Raw genomic sequence first — 24,598 nt, forward strand, 5'->3', positions numbered from 1 at the left:
GCACTAAGTGGGTGGTAAACTCCATCTAAAACTAAATATAACCATGAGACCGATAGTAAACAAGTACCGTGAGGGAAAGTTGAAAAGAACTCTGAATAGAGAGTTAAACAGTACGTGAAACTGCTTAGAGGTTAAGCCCGATGAACCTGAATATCCGTTATGGAAAATTCATCATTAAAATTGTAATATTTAAACAATATTATGATAATAGTGTGCATTTTTTCCATATAAGGACATTGTAATCTATTAGCATACAAAATTTATCATAAAATATAACTTATAGTTTATTCAAATTAATTTGCTTGCATTTTAACACAGAATAAATGTTATTAATTTGATAAAGTGCTGATAGATTTATATGAATACAGTGCGTTAATTTTTCGGAATTATATAATGGCATAATTATCATTGATTTTTGTGTTTATTATATGCACTTGTATGATTAACAATGCGAAAGATTCAGGATACCTTCGGGACCCGTCTTGAAACACGGACCAAGGAGTCTAACATATGTGCAAGTTATTGGGATATAAACCTAATAGCGTAATTAACTTGACTAATAATGGGATTAGTTTTTTAACTATTTATAGCTAATTAACACAATCCCGGGGCGTTCTATATAGTTATGTATAATGATATTTATATTATTTATGCCTCTAACTGGAACGTACCTTGAGCATATATGCTGTGACCCGAAAGATGGTGAACTATACTTGATCAGGTTGAAGTCAGGGGAAACCCTGATGGAAGACCGAAACAGTTCTGACGTGCAAATCGATTGTCAGAATTGAGTATAGGGGCGAAAGACCAATCGAACCATCTAGTAGCTGGTTCCTTCCGAAGTTTCCCTCAGGATAGCTGGTGCATTTTAATGTTATATAAAATAATCTTATCTGGTAAAGCGAATGATTAGAGGCCTTAGGGTCGAAACGATCTTAACCTATTCTCAAACTTTAAATGGGTAAGAACCTTAACTTTCTTGATATGAAGTTCAAGGTTATGATATAATGTGCCCAGTGGGCCACTTTTGGTAAGCAGAACTGGCGCTGTGGGATGAACCAAACGTAATGTTACGGTGCCCAAATTAACAACTCATGCAGATACCATGAAAGGCGTTGGTTGCTTAAAACAGCAGGACGGTGATCATGGAAGTCGAAATCCGCTAAGGAGTGTGTAACAACTCACCTGCCGAAGCAACTAGCCCTTAAAATGGATGGCGCTTAAGTTGTATACCTATACATTACCGCTAAAGTAGATGATTTATATTACTTGTGATATAAATTTTGAAACTTTAGTGAGTAGGAAGGTACAATGGTATGCGTAGAAGTGTTTGGCGTAAGCCTGCATGGAGCTGCCATTGGTACAGATCTTGGTGGTAGTAGCAAATAATCGAATGAGACCTTGGAGGACTGAAGTGGAGAAGGGTTTCGTGTGAACAGTGGTTGATCACGAGTTAGTCGGTCCTAAGTTCAAGGCGAAAGCCGAAAATTTTCAAGTAAAACACAAATGCCATACAAATATAATTATATTATATAAATCAAGCTAATTAATATACTTGAATAATTTTGAACGAAAGGGAATACGGTTCCAATTCCGTAACCTGTTGAGTATCCGTTTGTTATTAAATATGGGCCTCGTGCTCATCCTGGCAACAGGAACGACCATAAAGAAGCCGTCGAGAGATATCGGAAGAGTTTTCTTTTCTGTTTTATAGCCGTACTACCATGGAAGTCTTTCGCAGAGAGATATGGTAGATGGGCTAGAAGAGCATGACATATACTGTTGTGTCGATATTTTCTCCTCGGACCTTGAAAATTTATGGTGGGGACACGCAAACTTCTCAACAGGCCGTACCAATATCCGCAGCTGGTCTCCAAGGTGAAGAGTCTCTAGTCGATAGAATAATGTAGGTAAGGGAAGTCGGCAAATTAGATCCGTAACTTCGGGATAAGGATTGGCTCTGAAGATTGAGATAGTCGGGCTTGATTGGGAAACAATAACATGGTTTATGTGCTCGTTCTGGGTAAATAGAGTGTCTGGCATTTATGTTGGTCACTTGTTCCCCGGATAGTTTAGTTACGTAGCCAATTGTGGAACTTTCTTGCTAAAATTTTTAAGAATACTAATTGGGTTAAACCAATTAGTTCTTATTAATTATAACGATTATCAATTAACAATCAATTCAGAACTGGCACGGACTTGGGGAATCCGACTGTCTAATTAAAACAAAGCATTGTGATGGCCCTAGCGGGTGTTGACACAATGTGATTTCTGCCCAGTGCTCTGAATGTCAAAGTGAAGAAATTCAAGTAAGCGCGGGTCAACGGCGGGAGTAACTATGACTCTCTTAAGGTAGCCAAATGCCTCGTCATCTAATTAGTGACGCGCATGAATGGATTAACGAGATTCCTACTGTCCCTATCTACCACAGTCGGTGTTTGGTTGCTCGCGAGAACAGACGTGTTTTTCCGTACGCTCCGCGAGTAAAGTGCATTTAGGCAGTAAAACAACAGGTACATTGTTGAAAATAGTGCGAAAATTCGTGTTTCGTGCTTGCGAACACAGTGCGTGTGTTTTCCGTTTGAAATTCTGCGGAAATCGGGCGATATTCGCGTTTTTCTTTTTGGAAATTTTCCATTAAGACACGTGTGTCGCGAGAGAGGCGCTCTCTCGAGAGAGGCGTTTGCCTAATTTAGGCACATTTTGTCGCCCACAGCTGTGCGGTTTGTGTCTCCGCTGAACTTGGATCAGCTGATCAGCTGACCGAGCTTTTGAGAACCAGCTGATAGGAAGGGGTAAGTCTCGAATATCAAAGAGCTTACTTAGTAAGGCCGATAACCGGCAGATGGCGCCACCAAAAATGGTGGTCGACGAGTCCGGGAGCGAAAGTGCGAGCAGCCGTGGAAGCAGCTCGGGCAGAGGGCGCGCCAGAGGCAAGCGCAACAAAGCGCCGCTGAGGGAGGCCTCGAGGTGCAAAGTGTTGGCGCTGGATGCAACCGCCGCTGCCCCTGCCGACGCCTTTGCCGCTGCCCCCGCCGCTGCCCCCGCCGCTGACGCTGCCGCAGTCGCAGCCGCTGCCGCTGCCGCAGCCGCTGCCGCTGCCGCCGCCGCTGCCCCCGCCGCTGCCCCCGCCGCTGCCCCCGCCGACGCTGCCACAGTCGCAGCCGCTGCTGATGGAGGGACCTTCGTCGTGCCAGCCAGCATAGAGAAATCCTTCTCGGACAGGGAATGGAGGGGAAACGGAGCCGTTGCTGCCGAGATGGGCGACATCCGTGCGGATATCCTGAGGATGTCCCACGTAGCGAGCCCTACCGTGAGCATTAAGACGCAGTTGTTGGCAAACCGCTACGAGGAGGTCGTCGGAGCCCTGCTGATCCGCATCGGAGTGCTGGAGGATCGCTTGAAGAGGCAGACACCGGTCGCCTCGGCCGCCTCATATGCAGCCACCGCTGCTAGAGGCGCGCACCTAGTCGCCTCACCTGCTGCCCCTGTTGCCCCCCTTGCCCCCGTACCCGCACCGCGGAAGATTCGGGAGACATGGTCGGCTGTCGTTGCGTGCGACGACCCGGCCCTGTCAGGCAGGCAAATCGCTGAGAAGATCCGCAAGGAGGTAGCGCCCGCTCTGGGCGTACGAGTACACGAGGTGCGTGAGCTGAAGCGGGGCGGCGCGATCATTCGCACGCCTTCGCAGGCGGAGATGACGAAGGTCGTCGCCTCCGCAAAGTTCGCCGAGGTGGGCCTGAAGGTGTCGAGGAACACCGCTGCGAAGCCGCGTGTTACGGTCCAGGATGTGGACACCTCCGTGGGACCGGACGAGTTTATGATGGAGCTCAGGGAGAAGAACTTCGAAGAGATGAGCCTCAAGGAGTTCCAGAAGGCGGTTGTCCTGGCGACCAAGCCCTGGTCAGCTGCTGACGGTGCCACAATCAATGTGACGCTGGAGGTAGACGACCAGGCGCTGGCCGTTCTCGAGGGCGGGAGAGTATACATTAAGTGGTTTTCCTACCGCTGCCGCTCTCAGGTGCGAACCTACGCGTGCCACCGATGCCTTGGCTTTGACCACAAGGTCAATGAGTGTCGGTACGCCCGAGAGAAGCAGGTCTGCCGCCAGTGCGGACAGAACGACCACGTCGCGGCGAAGTGCAGAAATGCGGTGGACTGCCGCAACTGCCGTCACAAGGGTATGCCCTCGGGGCATTATATGCTTTCGGGTGGCTGCCCGATATACGGCGCGCTGCTAGCCAGGGTGCAAGCTAGACATTGATAATGTTTAGCTTCATCCAAGCGAATTGTGGTCGAGGCCGTTGCGCTGTCATCGAGCTTGCCAAGCAGATGAGAGATGCTGGCCACCTGTTCGCACTAGTCCAGGAGCCCTACGTGGACGCTGGCAAGCGACTCACTGGACTGCCTGGAGGAATGAGGATATTCGCCGATAGGAGGAAGAAAGCTGCCATCATCGTGGACGACCCATCTGCCATCTGCATGCCCATCGAGGCTTTGACGACGGACTACGGAGTGTGCGTGAGTGTCACAGGAAGATATGGCACAATCTTTCTGGCCTCCGTATACTGCCAGCATCTAGCTGCTCTGGAGCCCTACACTGACTACCTGGATACGGTTCTGCTATTAGCTAGCAGAACACCGACAATCCTCGGACTTGATGCTAACGCAGTCTCCCCTATGTGGTTCAGCAAATCCCCAGACAACTCTGGAGACCGCCTGAACCGCGAACGGGGACAGCTCATGAACGAGTGGATAATCGCAAGCGGTGCCAGTGTACTGAATACGGCCAGCCAGGTGTTCACGTTCGATAATCACCGCTCTAGAAGTGATATCGACGTGACCTTCGCCAACGAAGCGGCGCGAGTATGGGCAACCTACGATTGGAGAGTTGACTTCTGGGAGCTGAGTGACCACAACATTATCACTGTTGAGGTTACTCCAGATCCGAGCAGTACCGTTGAGAGCCTAGCTCCGGTACCGCAATGGAAGCTCTCCAATGCAAGTTGGCGAAGATTCAGTGTAGAGTTAAGGAGTGCAGCACAGAGTCTCGAGGAACTGGAGGAATCGCCGTTGGACGACCATGTGTCTGCCCTTCGCTCCATCGTACACGATGTGTGCGACAGGGTGATAGGGCGCAGGATACCTGCAGCGAGGGGAAACGTAATATGGTGGAATCCTGAGCTGAGTACCAAGCGCCAAGAGGTCCGGAGACTGAGGCGTAGGCTGCAGGCAGCTCGCCGGAGTGGCACCGACGATGCTGAGCAACTTGCCGCTGGACTGAGATTTGCCTCAGGCCAGTACAAGAAGCTTATCTTGACGACAAAGGAGCAAAACTGGCGGGACTTCGTGGGACGGCACAAGGATGATCCATGGGGGCACGTATACCGAATATGCCGAGGCCGGAAGAAGACAGCCGATCTCGGATGTCTCCGGTCGAACGGCGCGCTTTCCGTAACTTGGCACGACTGCGCAAGTGTGCTTCTCCGCAACTTTTTCCCTGTTGCGGAGTCGACGACACGAGAAGACATACCCCCTGGTGCCCCACCGATCCTCGAAGCCTTCGAGGTGGCAACCAGCGTCGCGAGGCTGAGAAGCCGGCGATCGCCGGGTATGGATGGCATCACGGGCGGTATTGTCAAGGAGGTATGGCGTGCCATCCCTCAGCACCTGACGAAGCTGTACTCTCGGTGCATCTCGGAAGGATACTTTCCGGCCGAGTGGAAGCACCCGAGAGTGATACCGCTGGTAAAGGGGCCAGATAAGGACAGGAGCGATCCTGCCTCTTATCGCGGCATATGCCTTTTGCCAGTGTTCGGAAAGGCGCTTGAGGGAATCATGGTGAATCGGCTGAAGGATGTGCTACCGGATGGCTGCAGATGGCAATTCGGATTCAGGCCTGGACGCTGCGTGGAGGATGCGTGGATGCACGCCAAAAACACCGTCGCCAACAGTCGCGAGAGGAGGGTCCTTGGAATCTTTGTCGATTTCAAGGGAGCCTTCGACAACGTGGAGTGGAGTGCGGTGCTGGATCGGCTTGTCGACGTAGGCTGTCGAGAAATCGACTTGTGGAAAAGCTATTTTTCCGGCCGTAGCGCAAGCATCATCAGCAGGTATGAAGCAGCCACAGTTGCGGTTACACGGGGCTGCCCGCAAGGGTCCGTCAGTGGTCCATTTATTTGGAATTTACTGATGGATGTGCTGCTTCAGCGCTTGGAGCCACATTGTGCTCTGAGCGCGTTTGCAGATGATCTTCTGCTTTTCGTCGACGGGAATTCCCGTGCCGATCTGGAGCGGAAGGGCGAGCAGTTGATGGACATCGTGGGAGCCTGGGGAGCTGAGGTTGGAGTGAGTGTGTCAACCAGCAAGACGGCAATAATGTTGCTGAAAGGACAGCTTTCACGCACGAGGAGACCGACGGTACGGTTTGCTGGAGCAAGCCTGCCTTACGTCACCAAATGCCGGTACCTTGGCATCTTAGTCGGCGAGCGGTTGAGTTTTCTCCCGCATATCTCTGCTCTCAGAGATCGGCTGGCTGGAGTTGCCGGAGGACTAGCGCGGGTGCTTCGAGTCGATTGGGGGCTCAGCTCCCGTGCTAAGAGGACGATTTACAGCGGACTCATGGTCCCCTGTGCACTCTTTGGTGCCTCGGTCTGGTACAAGGCGGCGAGTAGGGGCAAGTCCCTTAAACTCCTCACCTCGTGCCAGAGGTCCATCCTTTTAGGATGCCTACCGGTATGCCGCACAGTGTCCACGGTGGCACTGCAGGTGCTTGCTGGTGCTCCTCCAATGGATCTGGATGCTCACAGGATCGCCGTGAAGTTCAAGCTGAGGAAGGATGTCCCCCTGGATGAGAGCGACTGGCTCCACGGACAGGACCTGTCCGTGTTGGACTGGAAAGCTAAGATGGCGCTGCTAGACGAACGTCTGCTAAATGAGTGGCAACTCAGATGGGATCGCGCGGAACACGGCTCCGTGACTCGCGAGTTTTTCCCAGAGGCAGCGTTCGTCTACAAGAGGAAAGACTTTGTCTTTACCCTCAAAGCCGGATTCTTGCTGACAGGACACGGGTCGATGAACGCATTTCTGCAAAGGCAGGACCCTCAGCACCACGACCGCATGCTCATGTGGCGTGGCAAGAGAGGACTGGCGCCACATACTGTGTGAATGCCGCCTGTACAACGATTTGCGGGACCTGGATGCCCTTGGAGTCGTTCGAGACCAGGGAAGATGGATCGTCGCGGGAGTAGTCGAGACCCCAGAACGGATGCGTCTCCTAGGAGTTTTTGCCGATGCTGCCTTCTCGAGGCGAAGGATGGATGCGACGAGGGAGGAACCACAGGCGCCGGGACGTTAGTCCCACACCTCTTTTGCCGTGTGGTAGCGGCGAAGAATACTGCCACAGCCTGCCATAGCTTGTCGTAGGAGGCGACTAATATGGCAATGGTTGCCCCATCCGAGCTTGTCGGAGCTGAAGGGGTGAGGCTCACCGAGCCTGTAATTTCGGTACCACGGGTTGAGCAGCTCCAAGGCTGCTCATTGAGGTTGGCCCCCTTGTGGGAGTATCGTGGTGGCTGTGGTTGACACCTATATCGCGGGTAGAGTCCTCGGGCTCGACGTGGATGTTGCGTTATACAACTCGGGTGCTGTGACCCACAGAACAGTAGAGATTTTAGATAGATCTCGCCCCTACGCAAGGGGGAGTGCTTGCCCGACAAGTAAGTACTCGAATTGCTACTGGGGTGGATGCTATGTACATAGCTATAGCTTCTAGTCCGGGGCGTTGGTCTGGCGCTTAACCTAGACCCGTGCATTATATACTCACTTGTGGGTATATTAGAATGCCGTGGTTGTAATCCCTTCATTGTGGAACACGCCACGTAAAACAAGTTCGGAGGGATCCGAGACACACCTGTCCCTATCTACTATCTAGCGAAACCACAGCCAAGGGAACGGGCTTGGAATAATTAGCGGGGAAAGAAGACCCTTTTGAGCTTGACTCTAATCTGGCAGTGTAAGGAGACATAAGAGGTGTAGAATAAGTGGGAGATATTAGACTTCGGTTTGGTATCGCCAATGAAATACCACTACTCTTATTGTTTCCTTACTTACTTGATTAAATGGAACGTGTATCATTTCCTAGCCATTATACGGATATATTTATTATATCTTATGGTATTGGGTTTTGATGCAAGCTTCTTGATCAAAGTATCACGAGTTTGTTATATAATCGCAAACAAATTCTTTAATAAAACGGTGCATTTATGTATTTTTGATTTGAAAATTTGGTATAACTCCAATTACTCAGGTATGATCCAATTCAAGGACATTGCCAGGTAGGGAGTTTGACTGGGGCGGTACATCTCTCAAATAATAACGGAGGTGTCCCAAGGCCAGCTCAGTGCGGACAGAAACCACACATAGAGCAAAAGGGCAAATGCTGACTTGATCTCGGTGTTCAGTACACACAGGGACAGCAAAAGCTCGGCCTATCGATCCTTTTGGTTTAAAGAGTTTTTAACAAGAGGTGTCAGAAAAGTTACCATAGGGATAACTGGCTTGTGGCGGCCAAGCGTTCATAGCGACGTCGCTTTTTGATCCTTCGATGTCGGCTCTTCCTATCATTGTGAAGCAAAATTCACCAAGCGTTGGATTGTTCACCCATGCAAGGGAACGTGAGCTGGGTTTAGACCGTCGTGAGACAGGTTAGTTTTACCCTACTAATGACAAAACGTTGTTGCGACAGCATTCCTGCGTAGTACGAGAGGAACCGCAGGTACGGACCAATGGCACAATACTTGTTCGAGCGAACAGTGGTATGACGCTACGTCCGTTGGATTATGCCTGAACGCCTCTAAGGTCGTATCCGTGCTGGACTGCAATGATAAATAAGGGGCAATTTGCATTGTATGGCTTCTAAACCATTTAAAGTTTATAATTTACTTTATAAACGACAATGGATGTGATGCCAATGTAATTTGTAACATAGTAAATTGGGAGGATCTTTGATCACCTGATGCCGCGCTAGTTACATATAAAAGCATTATTTAATACAATGACAAAGCCTAGAATCAATTGTAAACGACTTTTGTAACAGGCAAGGTGTTGTAAGTGGTTGAGCAGCTGCCATACTGCGATCCACTGAAGCTTATCCTTTGCTTGATGATTCGATAATAAAGATGTTGCAAGCGGGCATAATCATTATGCTTGCTTGCAGCATCGCACGCCACTTTGTTTGTGGTGTGTAAGGTAGGGAAGAAGAAATATAAAAGACCTAAATTGGAAACATCAATATATAAGTAAATATTGAACAAACAAAATGTATCGTCATCTTATTAGTGACGCGATGATAAAGTGGCAAACATATTCCATGTATAAATATTCCTATGGTATTAAAATTCAAGTAAAGAGGACATATATAAAAGTTTGTATATATGGTTCATTCAATGGTAGCAGCGGTTGGTTGGTTGGTGTCTGCTCCTCTTATTGTTCAAAACTTATGTTATGGTAGCAAGTCTATATCGTCATATTATTAGTGACGCGAAAAAGTAGTGGCAAAACATATTCCATGTATAAATAAATATTCCTATGGTATTGAAATTCAAGTAAAGAGGCCATTCAAGTAAAGAGGACTTATATAAATATAAGTATATATAATGGTAGCAGCGCGGTTGGTTGGTTGGTGTGTCTGCTCCTCTTATTGTTCAAAACTTATGTTATGGTAGCAAGACTGTATCGTCATATTATTAGTGACGCGAAAAAGTAGTGGCAAAACATATTCCATGTATAAATATTCCTATGGTATTGAAATTCAACTAAAGAGGACATATAAAATTACTATCAATGGTAGCAGTGGTTGGTTGGTTGGTGGTTGGTTGGCGGCTGCTCCTATTATTGTTCAAGACTTATGTTATGGTAGCAAGTCTGTATCGTCATATTAATTATTAGTGACGCGAAAAAGTAGTGGAAATCATATTCCATGTATAAATAGATTCCTATGGTAATGAAATTTTCAAGTAAAGAGAGGACCATTCAAGTAAGAGGACATATAAAAAGTAAGTATATGTTCCTCCAATGGTAGCAGTGGTTGGTTGGTTGGCGGCTGATCCTCTTATTGTTCAAAACTTATTTTATCAATATGAGTTTGGCAATACAATAAAGAAGACCAATCTAATCCATATAAAACTAAATGTATTATATGGATATGCTTAGGAAACCCATATATTCATAAAAAAAAATTATGTATAGAAAATTATACATATATCTTTTATATAAATGAATCGTATGGATATCGCCTTATGGTAGGTATAATAACTTTTTAAGGCATAATAATGTATAATATAGAAAATATACATTGAAATATAAATGCATTTTTATAGATATGGCGGCATATAAGTGCCATATACACAAGAATAAATAATAGAATTTACCAATATATAATTAAAATGAGATATATAAACCTAGTGAGGGGCTGCACTAGTATATGAATCGTATGGATATGGCTTATAGGTATAATACCTATAAGGCATAATAATGTATAATATAATAAATATAAATTAAGATATGAATGAATTATATAAATATGGCATAGAAATGCCATATACATACATAAGAATAAATGGTAGAATTTACCCATATATCACTGAAACACGATATATAAACCTAATGATAGCTGGCACTAGTACTGTAAACATGCACGCAATAGTGCGTGGGGTAAAAAACTACTATAGGGAGGTGGTCGTTGGCGGGCCCCTCCTCGTATTGGTCAAAACTTATGTTATGCATATGAATTTGTCAATACTATATAGAACGCCAAGCATATCCATATAAACTATGGATATGCATAGAAATCCATACAAAAGTAAAAAAAAATTATGTATAGAAAAATATACATATATTTATATAAGTGAATCGTATGGATATGGCTTATAGGTATAATACCTATAAGGCATAATAATGTATAACAAGTAAATATACATTGAAATGTGAATGCATTGTATGGATATGGCATATAAATGCCATATATATAGAAATAAATTGTATATCAATGATATAACAATTATAAACCTAGTGAGGGGCGGCACTAGTGAATGAATCGTATGGATATGGCTTATAGGTATAATACCTATAAGGCATAATAATGTATAATATAATAAATATACATTAAGATATGAATGGATTGTATAAATATGGCATAGAAATGCCATATACATAAGAATAAATGGTAGAATTTACCCATATATCACTGAAACACGATATATAAACCTAGTGATAGCTGGCACTAGTACTGTAAACAGGCACGCAATAGTGCGTGGGGTAAAAAACTACTATAGGGAGGTGGTCGTTGGCGGGCCCCTCCTCGTATTGGTCAAAACTTATGTTATGCATATGAATTTGTCAATACTATATAGAACGCCAAGCATATCCATATAAACTATGGATATGCATAGAAATCCATACAAAAGTAAAAAAAAATTATGTATAGAAAAATATACATATATTTATATAAGTGAATCGTATGGATATGGCTTATAGGTATAATACCTATAAGGCATAATAATGTATAACAAGTAAATATACATTGAAATGTGAATGCATTGTATGGATATGGCATATAAATGCCATATATATAGAAATAAATTGTATATCAATGATATAACAATTATAAACCTAGTGAGGGGCGGCACTAGTGAATGAATCGTATGGATATGGCTTATAGGTATAATACCTATAAGGCATAATAATGTATAATATAATAAATATACATTAAGATATGAATGGATTGTATAAATATGGCATAGAAATGCCATATACATAAGAATAAATGGTAGAATTTACCCATATATCACTGAAACACGATATATAAACCTAGTGATAGCTGGCACTAGTACTGTAAACAGGCACGCAATAGTGCGTGGGGTAAAAAACTACTATAGGGAGGTGGTCGTTGGCGGGCCCCTCCTCGTATTGGTCAAAACTTATGTTATGCATATGAATTTGTCAATACTATATAGAACGCCAAGCATATCCATATAAACTATGGATATGCATAGAAAACCATACAAAAGTAAAAAAAAATTATGTATAGAAAAATATACATATATTTATATAAGTGAATCGTATGGATATGGCTTATAGGTATAATACCTATAAGGCATAATAATGTATAACAAGTAAATATACATTGAAATGTGAATGCATTGTATGGATATGGCATATAAATGCCATATATATAGAAATAAATTGTATATCAATGATATAACAATTATAAACCTAGTGAGGGGCGGCACTAGTGAATGAATCGTATGGATATGGCTTATAGGTATAATACCTATAAGGCATAATAATGTATAATATAATAAATATACATTAAGATATGAATGGATTGTATAAATATGGCATAGAAATGCCATATACATAAGAATAAATGGTAGAATTTACCCATATATCACTGAAACACGATATATAAACCTAGTGATAGCTGGCACTAGTACTGTAAACAGGCACGCAATAGTGCGTGGGGTAAAAAACTACTATAGGGAGGTGGTCGTTGGCGGGCCCCTCCTCGTATTGGTCAAAACTTATGTTATGCATATGAATTTGTCAATACTATAATAGAACGCCAAGCATATCCATATAAACTATGGATATGCATAGAAAACCATACAAAAGTAAAAAAAAATTATGTATAGAAAAATATACATATATTTATATAAGTGAATCGTATGGATATGGCTTATAGGTATAATACCTATAAGGCATAATAATGTATAACAAGTAAATATACATTGAAATGTGAATGCATTGTATGGATATGGCATATAAATGCCATATATATAGAAATAAATTGTATATCAATGATATAACAATTATAAACCTAGTGAGGGGCGGCACTAGTGAATGAATCGTATGGATATGGCTTATAGGTATAATACCTATAAGGCATAATAATGTATAATATAATAAATATACATTAAGATATGAATGGATTGTATAAATATGGCATAGAAATGCCATATACATAAGAATAAATGGTAGAATTTACCCATATATCACTGAAACACGATATATAAACCTAGTGATAGCTGGCACTAGTACTGTAAACAGGCACGCAATAGTGCGTGGGGTAAAAAACTACTATAGGGAGGTGGTCGTTGGCGGGCCCCTCCTCGTATTGGTCAAAACTTATGTTATGCATATGAATTTGTCAATACTATATAGAACGCCAAGCATATCCATATAAACTATGGATATGCATAGAAATCCATACAAAAGTAAAAAAAAATTATGTATAGAAAAAAATATACATATATTTATATAAGTGAATCGTATGGATATGGCTTATAGGTATAATACCTATAAGGCATAATAATGTATAACAAGTAAATATACATTGAAATGTGAATGCATTGTATGGATATGGCATATAAATGCCATATATATAGAAATAAATTGTATATCAATGATATAACAATTATAAACCTAGTGAGGGGCGGCACTAGTGAATGAATCGTATGGATATGGCTTATAGGTATAATACCTATAAGGCATAATAATGTATAATATAATAAATATACATTAAGATATGAATGGATTGTATAAATATGGCATAGAAATGCCATATACATAAGAATAAATGGTAGAATTTACCCATATATCACTGAAACACGATATATAAACCTAGTGATAGCTGGCACTAGTACTGTAAACAGGCACGCAATAGTGCGTGGGGTAAAAAACTACTATAGGGAGGTGGTCGTTGGCGGGCCCCTCCTCGTATTGGTCAAAACTTATGTTATGCATATGAATTTGTCAATACTATATAGAACGCCAAGCATATCCATATAAACTATGGATATGCATAGAAATCCATACAAAAATAAAAAAAAATTATGTATAGAAAAATATACATATATTTATATAAGTGAATCGTATGGATATGGCTTATAGGTATAATACCTATAAGGCATAATAATGTATAACAAGTAAATATACATTGAAATGTGAATGCATTGTATGGATATGGCATATAAATGCCATATATATAGAAATAAATTGTATATCAATGATATAACAATTATAAACCTAGTGAGGGGCGGCACTAGTGAATGAATCGTATGGATATGGCTTATAGGTATAATACCTATAAGGCATAATAATGTATAATATAATAAATATACATTAAGATATGAATGGATTGTATAAATATGGCATAGAAATGCCATATACATAAGAATAAATGGTAGAATTTACCCATATATCACTGAAACATGATATATAAACCTAGTGATAGCTGGCACTAGTACTGTAAACAGGCACGCAGTAGTGCGTGGGGTAAAAAACTACTATAGGGAGGTGGTCGTTGGCGGGCCCCTCCTCGTATTGGTCAAAACTTATGTTATGCGTAAACATATGATTTTGTCAATACTATAAAGAAAACTTGTTTTGTACATACAAAACTAAATGAATTATATGGATATTGAAAAATAAATGGCATTATATCCATATAATGAAAATATACTTGTATTCTCTTATTATAAGAGAGAATACCGTATAGTTGGTTGGCAAAGACAATTGAAAATACCCGAATTGCAGATGATGGGTTCAAAAACTACTATAGGGTGGTGTAGCAAATAATATGAAGATGATATATCCATATAATGGATATACACTAGTATTCTCTTATTATAATAGAGAATACCATATAAATGGTTGGCAAAGACAATTGAAAATACCCGAATTGAAGTTGACGGGTTCAAAAACTATTATAGGGTGATGTAGCAAATAAAATAATGAAGATATATCCATATAATGGAATTATATGTGTATTCTCTTATTATATGAGAGAGTACCAAACGGTTGATTGGCAAAGACAATTGAAAATACCCGAATTAAAGATATTGGGTCCAAAAACTACTATAGGATGGTCAATGGGCCGGCCATCTACTATTGACGTGACAAAATACTGTCTGTCGGTAGAGAAGATATTAATCCGTCAAATTTGTTTCTTTATTCATTTATGAATATGAGACTTGGCTCCACGGTTAATATTTTAAGCCCAAAGATAATAATGTTGAAACAAAGGCCAAGGTTTCTATTATACATAGAATAACAAATTGTTTCCGAACTTTATCGTTAATCCAAATAAATAATTACAATTGAGGCAGGCTAATAATGATATATATTTTGTATTGATAATCTTGATATATATGTATATTGGTCTGCCATTATCACATACTGAGTTATGTGATAATTCCCTGCGGGGATAAATTAAAAGAGGTGTCCCTATATTAAAAGAAAATAATATATATATATATTATTTTTTCTAACGTACATATCATATATGCGCTCGGTTTTATATTATATATTACCAAAGAGTCTTATATGAATATATACAGATAAATTTTAAATTTATCATCAAAATACAAATGATTTAATTCAATATTTTATATTGGTTAAACAAAAATTGTACATGTGTGGATACAATAATGACGTATGTCGAACAAAAAAGATATTTTAGAATGAAATATGCAAATATAAAGAAAATTATTACGTATTACGAAAAAAAATATTGTGTTTTTAACATCAATAATTAAAAAACTTGTTATTATTAGTGGCGGAACAAGTATATATTGTGAAAACAACAAACGTATACGAATGCTATATAAAAATGGCCGTATTCGATAGAAAACAATCTATAAAATTTATATTGCTAATTTCTATTCAAAAATATGAATGAAATATGAATAAAAACATTATTCTGGTTGATCCTGCCAGTAGTTATATGCTTGTCTCAAAGATTAAGCCATGCATGTCTAAGTACACACGAATTAAAAGTGAAACCGCAAAAGGCTCATTATATCAGTTATGGTTCCTTAGATCGTTAACAGTTACTTGGATAACTGTGGTAATTCTAGAGCTAATACATGCAATTAAAACATGAACCTTATGGGACATGTGCTTTTATTAGGCTAAAACCAAGCGATCGCAAGATCGTTATATTGGTTGAACTCTAGATAACATGCAGATCGTATGGTCTTGTACCGACGACAGATCTTTCAAATGTCTGCCCTATCAACTTTTGATGGTAGTATCTAGGACTACCATGGTTGCAACGGGTAACGGGGAATCAGGGTTCGATTCCGGAGAGGGAGCCTGAGAAACGGCTACCACATCTAAGGAAGGCAGCAGGCGCGTAAATTACCCACTCCCAGCTCGGGGAGGTAGTGACGAAAAATAACAATACAGGACTCATATCCGAGGCCCTGTAATTGGAATGAGTACACTTTAAATCCTTTAACAAGGACCAATTGGAGGGCAAGTCTGGTGCCAGCAGCCGCGGTAATTCCAGCTCCAATAGCGTATATTAAAGTTGTTGCGGTTAAAACGTTCGTAGTTGAACTTGTGCTTCATACGGGTAGTACAACTTACAATTGTGGTTAGTACTATACCTTTATGTATGTAAGCGTATTACCGGTGGAGTTCTTACATGTGCTTAGATACTTGTATTTTTTCATATGTTCCTCCTATTTAAAAACCTGCATTAGTGCTCTTAAACGAGTGTTATTGTGGGCCGGTACAATTACTTTGAACAAATTAGAGTGCTTAAAGCAGGCTTCAAATGCCTGAATATTCTGTGCATGGGATAATGAAATAAGACCTCTGTTCTGCTTTCATTGGTTTTCAGATCAAGAGGTAATGATTAATAGAAGCAGTTTGGGGGCATTAGTATTACGACGCGAGAGGTGAAATTCTTGGACCGTCGTAAGACTAACTTAAGCGAAAGCATTTGCCAAAGATGTTTTCATTAATCAAGAACGAAAGTTAGAGGTTCGAAGGCGATCAGATACCGCCCTAGTTCTAACCATAAACGATGCCAGCTAGCAATTGGGTGTAGCTACTTTTATGGCTCTCTCAGTCGCTTCCCGGGAAACCAAAGCTTTTGGGCTCCGGGGGAAGTATGGTTGCAAAGCTGAAACTTAAAGGAATTGACGGAAGGGCACCACCAGGAGTGGAGCCTGCGGCTTAATTTGACTCAACACGGGAAAACTTACCAGGTCCGAACATAAGTGTGTAAGACAGATTGATAGCTCTTTCTCGAATCTATGGGTGGTGGTGCATGGCCGTTCTTAGTTCGTGGAGTGATTTGTCTGGTTAATTCCGATAACGAACGAGACTCAAATATATTAAATAGATATCTTCAGGATTATGGTGTTGAAGCTTATATAGCCTTCATTCATGGTGGCAGTAAAATGTTTATTGTGTTTGAATGTGTTTATATAAGTGGAGCCGTACCTGTTGGTTTGTCCCATTATAAGGACACTAGCTTCTTAAATGGACAAATTGCGTCTAGCAATAATGAGATTGAGCAATAACAGGTCTGTGATGCCCTTAGATGTCCTGGGCTGCACGCGCGCTACAATGAAAGTATCAACGTGTATTTCCTAGACCGAGAGGTCCGGGTAAACCGCTGAACCACTTTCATGCTTGGGATTGTGAACTGAAACTGTTCACATGAACTTGGAATTCCCAGTAAGTGTGAGTCATTAACTCGCATTGATTACGTCCCTGCCCTTTGTACACACCGCCCGTCGCTACTACCGATTGAATTATTTAGTGAGGTCTCCGGACGTGATCACTGTGACGCCTTGTGTGTTACGGTTGTTTCGCAAAAGTTGACCGAACTTGATTATTTAGAGGAAGTAAAAGTCGTAACAAGGTTTCCGTAGGTGAACCTGCGGAAGGATCATTATTGTTTAATATCCTTACCGTTAATAAAAAAATTTGTTTTTATTATAATAATATAATATATTATAGTAATACAAATAAAATATAAATTGCCAAAAATATGATCTTTTATAGATCAAATATAAAATTTCGAACAAGCAAATCGAAATAATAATTGTAATAATAAATATATTATTGCATTAAATAAGAGATAAATAAATAAGCAAAAGCAAACAAATAACAAATTCGAACAAGCAAATCGAAATTATTAAATTTATTTAATATTATTATTATATTGTATATTAAATGCAATTAATTAATAAAACACTGTGTGTATATGGACCATAATATACACGCGTTGCGATATGTATTGTTCATCTCAGTTATGCGCATACATTGGATAATGCAACAACCTAAAATGTACAATGTTGTACCTGATTATTACAGGTTAATGTTTTATATAAATTTCAATATATATCGCTAAAAAAAAGTATTAATACCGTAAATGCCATTTAAAAAATACTTGATATATTATTGGTTATATGAAACTAAGACATTTCGCAGCATTCGTTTTAGGTATAAAAATCAATTTATTGAAGGAATTGATATATGCCAGTAAAATGGTGTATTTTTAATTTCTTTCAATAAAAACATATATGACAAAATTACCAAACCAATATATAAAACTCTAAGCGGTGGATCACTCGGCTCATGGGTCGATGAAGAACGCAGCAAACTGTGCGTCATCGTGTGAACTGCAGGACACATGAACATCGACATTTTGAACGCATATCGCAGTCCATGCTGTTATGTACTTTAATTAATTTTATAGTGCTGCTTGGACTACATATGGTTGAGGGTTGTAAGACTATGCTAATTAAGTTGTTTATATAAATTTTATAATGAAATTTTATAAGCATATGGTATATTATTGGATAATAATAATTTAATTATTATATTATTCATAATATTAACAAATATATGAAAAACATTATCTCACATTAGTAAATAATTTGAATGTGAAAAACGAAGAGAAATATTTTCTTTTTCAATCAAATAATACTGAGAAATGTCTAGCATAAAAAATTTATCTAGAATTGTCTCTTATTAAAGATTAGTAAATAGAAAGCCGTTGACAATATTATTATTCTTCGTTGATTCGTTAGACCAAACAAATGCCATACAAATATATAAAATATATAACGAATTTAATAAAATGTTTTATCATTATATATAAAGAATTAATTGCAAAAAAAGTTATACACAACCTCAACTCATATGGGACTACCCCCTGAATTTAAGCATATTAATTAGGGGAGGAAAAGAAACTAACCAGGATTTTCTTAGTAGCGGCGAGCGAAAAGAAATCAGTTCAGCACTAAGTCACTTTGTCTATATGGCAAATGTGAGATGCAGTGTATGGAGCGTCAATATTCTAGTATGAGAAATTAACGATTTAAGTCCTTCTTAAATGAGGCCATTTACCCATAGAGGGTGCCAGGCCCGTATAACGTTAATGATTACTAGATGATGTTTCCAAAGAGTCGTGTTGCTTGATAGTGCAGCACTAAGTGGGTGGTAAACTCCATCTAAAACTAAATATAACCATGAGACCGATAGTAAACAAGTACCGTGAGGGAAAGTTGAAAAGAACTCTGAATAGAGAGTTAAACAGTACGTGAAACTGCTTAGAGGTTAAGCCCGATGAACCTGAATATCCGTTATGGAAAATTCATCATTAAAATTGTAATATTTAAACAATATTATGATAATAGTGTGCATTTTTTCCATATAAGGACATTGTAATCTATTAGCATACAAAATTTATCATAAAATATAACTTATAGTTTATTCAAATTAATTTGCTTGCATTTTAACACAGAATAAATGTTATTAATTTGATAAAGTGCTGATAGATTTATATGAATACAGTGCGTTAATTTTTCGGAATTATATAATGGCATAATTATCATTGATTTTTGTGTTTATTATATGCACTTGTATGATTAACAATGCGAAAGATTCAGGATACCTTCGGGACCCGTCTTGAAACACGGACCAAGGAGTCTAACATATGTGCAAGTTATTGGGATATAAACCTAATAGCGTAATTAACTTGACTAATAATGGGATTAGTTTTTTAACTATTTATAGCTAATTAACACAATCCCGGGGCGTTCTATATAGTTATGTATAATGATATTTATATTATTTATGCCTCTAACTGGAACGTACCTTGAGCATATATGCTGTGACCCGAAAGATGGTGAACTATACTTGATCAGGTTGAAGTCAGGGGAAACCCTGATGGAAGACCGAAACAGTTCTGACGTGCAAATCGATTGTCAGAATTGAGTATAGGGGCGAAAGACCAATCGAACCATCTAGTAGCTGGTTCCTTCCGAAGTTTCCCTCAGGATAGCTGGTGCATTTTAATGTTATATAAAATAATCTTATCTGGTAAAGCGAATGATTAGAGGCCTTAGGGTCGAAACGATCTTAACCTATTCTCAAACTTTAAATGGGTAAGAACCTTAACTTTCTTGATATGAAGTTCAAGGTTATGATATAATGTGCCCAGTGGGCCACTTTTGGTAAGCAGAACTGGCGCTGTGGGATGAACCAAACGTAATGTTACGGTGCCCAAATTAACAACTCATGCAGATACCATGAAAGGCGTTGGTTGCTTAAAACAGCAGGACGGTGATCATGGAAGTCGAAATCCGCTAAGGAGTGTGTAACAACTCACCTGCCGAAGCAACTAGCCCTTAAAATGGATGGCGCTTAAGTTGTATACCTATACATTACCGCTAAAGTAGATGATTTATATTACTTGTGATATAAATTTTGAAACTTTAGTGAGTAGGAAGGTACAATGGTATGCGTAGAAGTGTTTGGCGTAAGCCTGCATGGAGCTGCCATTGGTACAGATCTTGGTGGTAGTAGCAAATAATCGAATGAGACCTTGGAGGACTGAAGTGGAGAAGGGTTTCGTGTGAACAGTGGTTGATCACGAGTTAGTCGGTCCTAAGTTCAAGGCGAAAGCCGAAAATTTTCAAGTAAAACACAAATGCCATACAAATATAATTATATTATATAAATCAAGCTAATTAATATACTTGAATAATTTTGAACGAAAGGGAATACGGTTCCAATTCCGTAACCTGTTGAGTATCCGTTTGTTATTAAATATGGGCCTCGTGCTCATCCTGGCAACAGGAACGACCATAAAGAAGCCGTCGAGAGATATCGGAAGAGTTTTCTTTTCTGTTTTATAGCCGTACTACCATGGAAGTCTTTCGCAGAGAGATATGGTAGATGGGCTAGAAGAGCATGACATATACTGTTGTGTCGATATTTTCTCCTCGGACCTTGAAAATTTATGGTGGGGACACGCAAACTTCTCAACAGGCCGTACCAATATCCGCAGCTGGTCTCCAAGGTGAAGAGTCTCTAGTCGATAGAATAATGTAGGTAAGGGAAGTCGGCAAATTAGATCCGTAACTTCGGGATAAGGATTGGCTCTGAAGATTGAGATAGTCGGGCTTGATTGGGAAACAATAACATGGTTTATGTGCTCGTTCTGGGTAAATAGAGTGTCTGGCATTTATGTTGGTCACTTGTTCCCCGGATAGTTTAGTTACGTAGCCAATTGTGGAACTTTCTTGCTAAAATTTTTAAGAATACTAATTGGGTTAAACCAATTAGTTCTTATTAATTATAACGATTATCAATTAACAATCAATTCAGAACTGGCACGGACTTGGGGAATCCGACTGTCTAATTAAAACAAAGCATTGTGATGGCCCTAGCGGGTGTTGACACAATGTGATTTCTGCCCAGTGCTCTGAATGTCAAAGTGAAGAAATTCAAGTAAGCGCGGGTCAACGGCGGGAGTAACTATGACTCTCTTAAGGTAGCCAAATGCCTCGTCATCTAATTAGTGACGCGCATGAATGGATTAACGAGATTCCTACTGTCCCTATCTACTATCTAGCGAAACCACAGCCAAGGGAACGGGCTTGGAATAATTAGCGGGGAAAGAAGACCCTTTTGAGCTTGACTCTAATCTGGCAGTGTAAGGAGACATAAGAGGTGTAGAATAAGTGGGAGATATTAGACTTCGGTTTGGTATCGCCAATGAAATACCACTACTCTTATTGTTTCCTTACTTACTTGATTAAATGGAACGTGTATCATTTCCTAGCCATTATACGGATATATTTATTATATCTTATGGTATTGGGTTTTGATGCAAGCTTCTTGATCAAAGTATCACGAGTTTGTTATATAATCGCAAACAAATTCTTTAATAAAACGGTGCATTTATGTATTTTTGATTTGAAAATTTGGTATAACTCCAATTACTCAGGTATGATCCAATTCAAGGACATTGCCAGGTAGGGAGTTTGACTGGGGCGGTACATCTCTCAAATAATAACGGAGGTGTCCCAAGGCCAGCTCAGTGCGGACAGAAACCACACATAGAGCAAAAGGGCAAATGCTGACTTGATCTCGGTGTTCAGTACACACAGGGACAGCAAAAGCTCGGCCTATCGATCCTTTTGGTTTAAAGAGTTTTTAACAAGAGGTGTCAGAAAAGTTACCATAGGGATAACTGGCTTGTGGCGGCCAAGCGTTCATAGCGACGTCGCTTTTTGATCCTTCGATGTCGGCTCTTCCTATCATTGTGAAGCAAAATTCACCAAGCGTTGGATTGTTCACCCATGCAAGGGAACGTGAGCTGGGTTTAGACCGTCGTGAGACAGGTTAGTTTTACCCTACTAATGACAAAACGTTGTTGCGACAGCATTCCTGCGTAGTACGAGAGGAACCGCAGGTACGGACCAATGGCACAATACTTGTTCGAGCGAACAGTGGTATGACGCTACGTCCGTTGGATTATGCCTGAACGCCTCTAAGGTCGTATCCGTGCTGGACTGCAATGATAAATAAGGGGCAATTTGCATTGTATGGCTTCTAAACCATTTAAAGTTTATAATTTACTTTATAAACGACAATGGATGTGATGCCAATGTAATTTGTAACATAGTAAATTGGGAGGATCTTTGATCACCTGATGCCGCGCTAGTTACATATAAAAGCATTATTTAATACAATGACAAAGCCTAGAATCAATTGTAAACGACTTTTGTAACAGGCAAGGTGTTGTAAGTGGTTGAGCAGCTGCCATACTGCGATCCACTGAAGCTTATCCTTTGCTTGATGATTCGATAATAAAGATGTTGCAAGCGGGCATAATCATTATGCTTGCTTGCAGCATCGCACGCCACTTTGTTTGTGGTGTGTAAGGTAGGGAAGAAGAAATATAAAAGACCTAAATTGGAAACATCAATATATAAGTAAATATTGAACAAACAAAATGTATCGTCATCTTATTAGTGACGCGATGATAAAGTGGCAAACATATTCCATGTATAAATATTCCTATGGTATTAAAATTCAAGTAAAGAGGACATATATAAAAGTTTGTATATATGGTTCATTCAATGGTAGCAGCGGTTGGTTGGTTGGTGTCTGCTCCTCTTATTGTTCAAAACTTATGTTATGGTAGCAAGTCTATATCGTCATATTATTAGTGACGCGAAAAAGTAGTGGCAAAACATATTCCATGTATAAATAAATATTCCTATGGTATTGAAATTCAAGTAAAGAGGCCATTCAAGTAAAGAGGACTTATATAAATATAAGTATATATAATGGTAGCAGCGCGGTTGGTTGGTTGGTGTGTCTGCTCCTCTTATTGTTCAAAACTTATGTTATGGTAGCAAGACTGTATCGTCATATTATTAGTGACGCGAAAAAGTAGTGGCAAAACATATTCCATGTATAAATATTCCTATGGTATTGAAATTCAACTAAAGAGGACATATAAAATTACTATCAATGGTAGCAGTGGTTGGTTGGTTGGTGGTTGGTTGGCGGCTGCTCCTATTATTGTTCAAGACTTATGTTATGGTAGCAAGTCTGTATCGTCATATTAATTATTAGTGACGCGAAAAAGTAGTGGAAATCATATTCCATGTATAAATAGATTCCTATGGTAATGAAATTTTCAAGTAAAGAGAGGACCATTCAAGTAAGAGGACATATAAAAAGTAAGTATATGTTCCTCCAATGGTAGCAGTGGTTGGTTGGTTGGCGGCTGATCCTCTTATTGTTCAAAACTTATTTTATCAATATGAGTTTGGCAATACAATAAAGAAGACCAATCTAATCCATATAAAACTAAATGTATTATATGGATATGCTTAGGAAACCCATATATTCATAAAAAAAAATTATGTATAGAAAATTATACATATATCTTTTATATAAATGAATCGTATGGATATCGCCTTATGGTAGGTATAATAACTTTTTAAGGCATAATAATGTATAATATAGAAAATATACATTGAAATATAAATGCATTTTTATAGATATGGCGGCATATAAGTGCCATATACACAAGAATAAATAATAGAATTTACCAATATATAATTAAAATGAGATATATAAACCTAGTGAGGGGCTGCACTAGTATATGAATCGTATGGATATGGCTTATAGGTATAATACCTATAAGGCATAATAATGTATAATATAATAAATATAAATTAAGATATGAATGAATTATATAAATATGGCATAGAAATGCCATATACATACATAAGAATAAATGGTAGAATTTACCCATATATCACTGAAACACGATATATAAACCTAATGATAGCTGGCACTAGTACTGTAAACATGCACGCAATAGTGCGTGGGGTAAAAAACTACTATAGGGAGGTGGTCGTTGGCGGGCCCCTCCTCGTATTGGTCAAAACTTATGTTATGCATATGAATTTGTCAATACTATATA

The 24,598-nt window shown here is 39.8% G+C and overlaps 3 non-coding genes and 1 pseudogene across 3 annotated transcripts; all 4 read left to right on the forward strand.

Moving 5' to 3' along the window:
• Positions 1–9,171, forward strand: part of LOC119562061 — a 9,471-nt pseudogene extending 300 nt beyond the window's left edge.
• Positions 9,172–15,757: 6,586 nt separating this feature from the next.
• LOC119562111 lies at positions 15,758–17,752 on the forward strand. The gene has a single exon (XR_005221684.1). It is a non-coding gene; the product is annotated as a small subunit ribosomal RNA (ribosomal RNA).
• Positions 17,753–18,411: 659 nt separating this feature from the next.
• Positions 18,412–18,590, forward strand: LOC119562072. The gene has a single exon (XR_005221648.1). It is a non-coding gene; the product is annotated as a 5.8S ribosomal RNA (ribosomal RNA).
• Positions 18,591–18,991: 401 nt separating this feature from the next.
• On the forward strand, positions 18,992–22,962 carry LOC119562044. The gene has a single exon (XR_005221634.1). It is a non-coding gene; the product is annotated as a large subunit ribosomal RNA (ribosomal RNA).
• The last annotated feature ends 1,636 nt before the right edge of the window (positions 22,963–24,598 follow it).

The sequence above is a fragment of the Drosophila subpulchrella genome, unplaced genomic scaffold, assembly GCF_014743375.2.
Source record: "Drosophila subpulchrella strain 33 F10 #4 breed RU33 unplaced genomic scaffold, RU_Dsub_v1.1 Primary Assembly Seq391, whole genome shotgun sequence".
Taxonomy (NCBI): domain Eukaryota; kingdom Metazoa; phylum Arthropoda; class Insecta; order Diptera; family Drosophilidae; genus Drosophila; species Drosophila subpulchrella.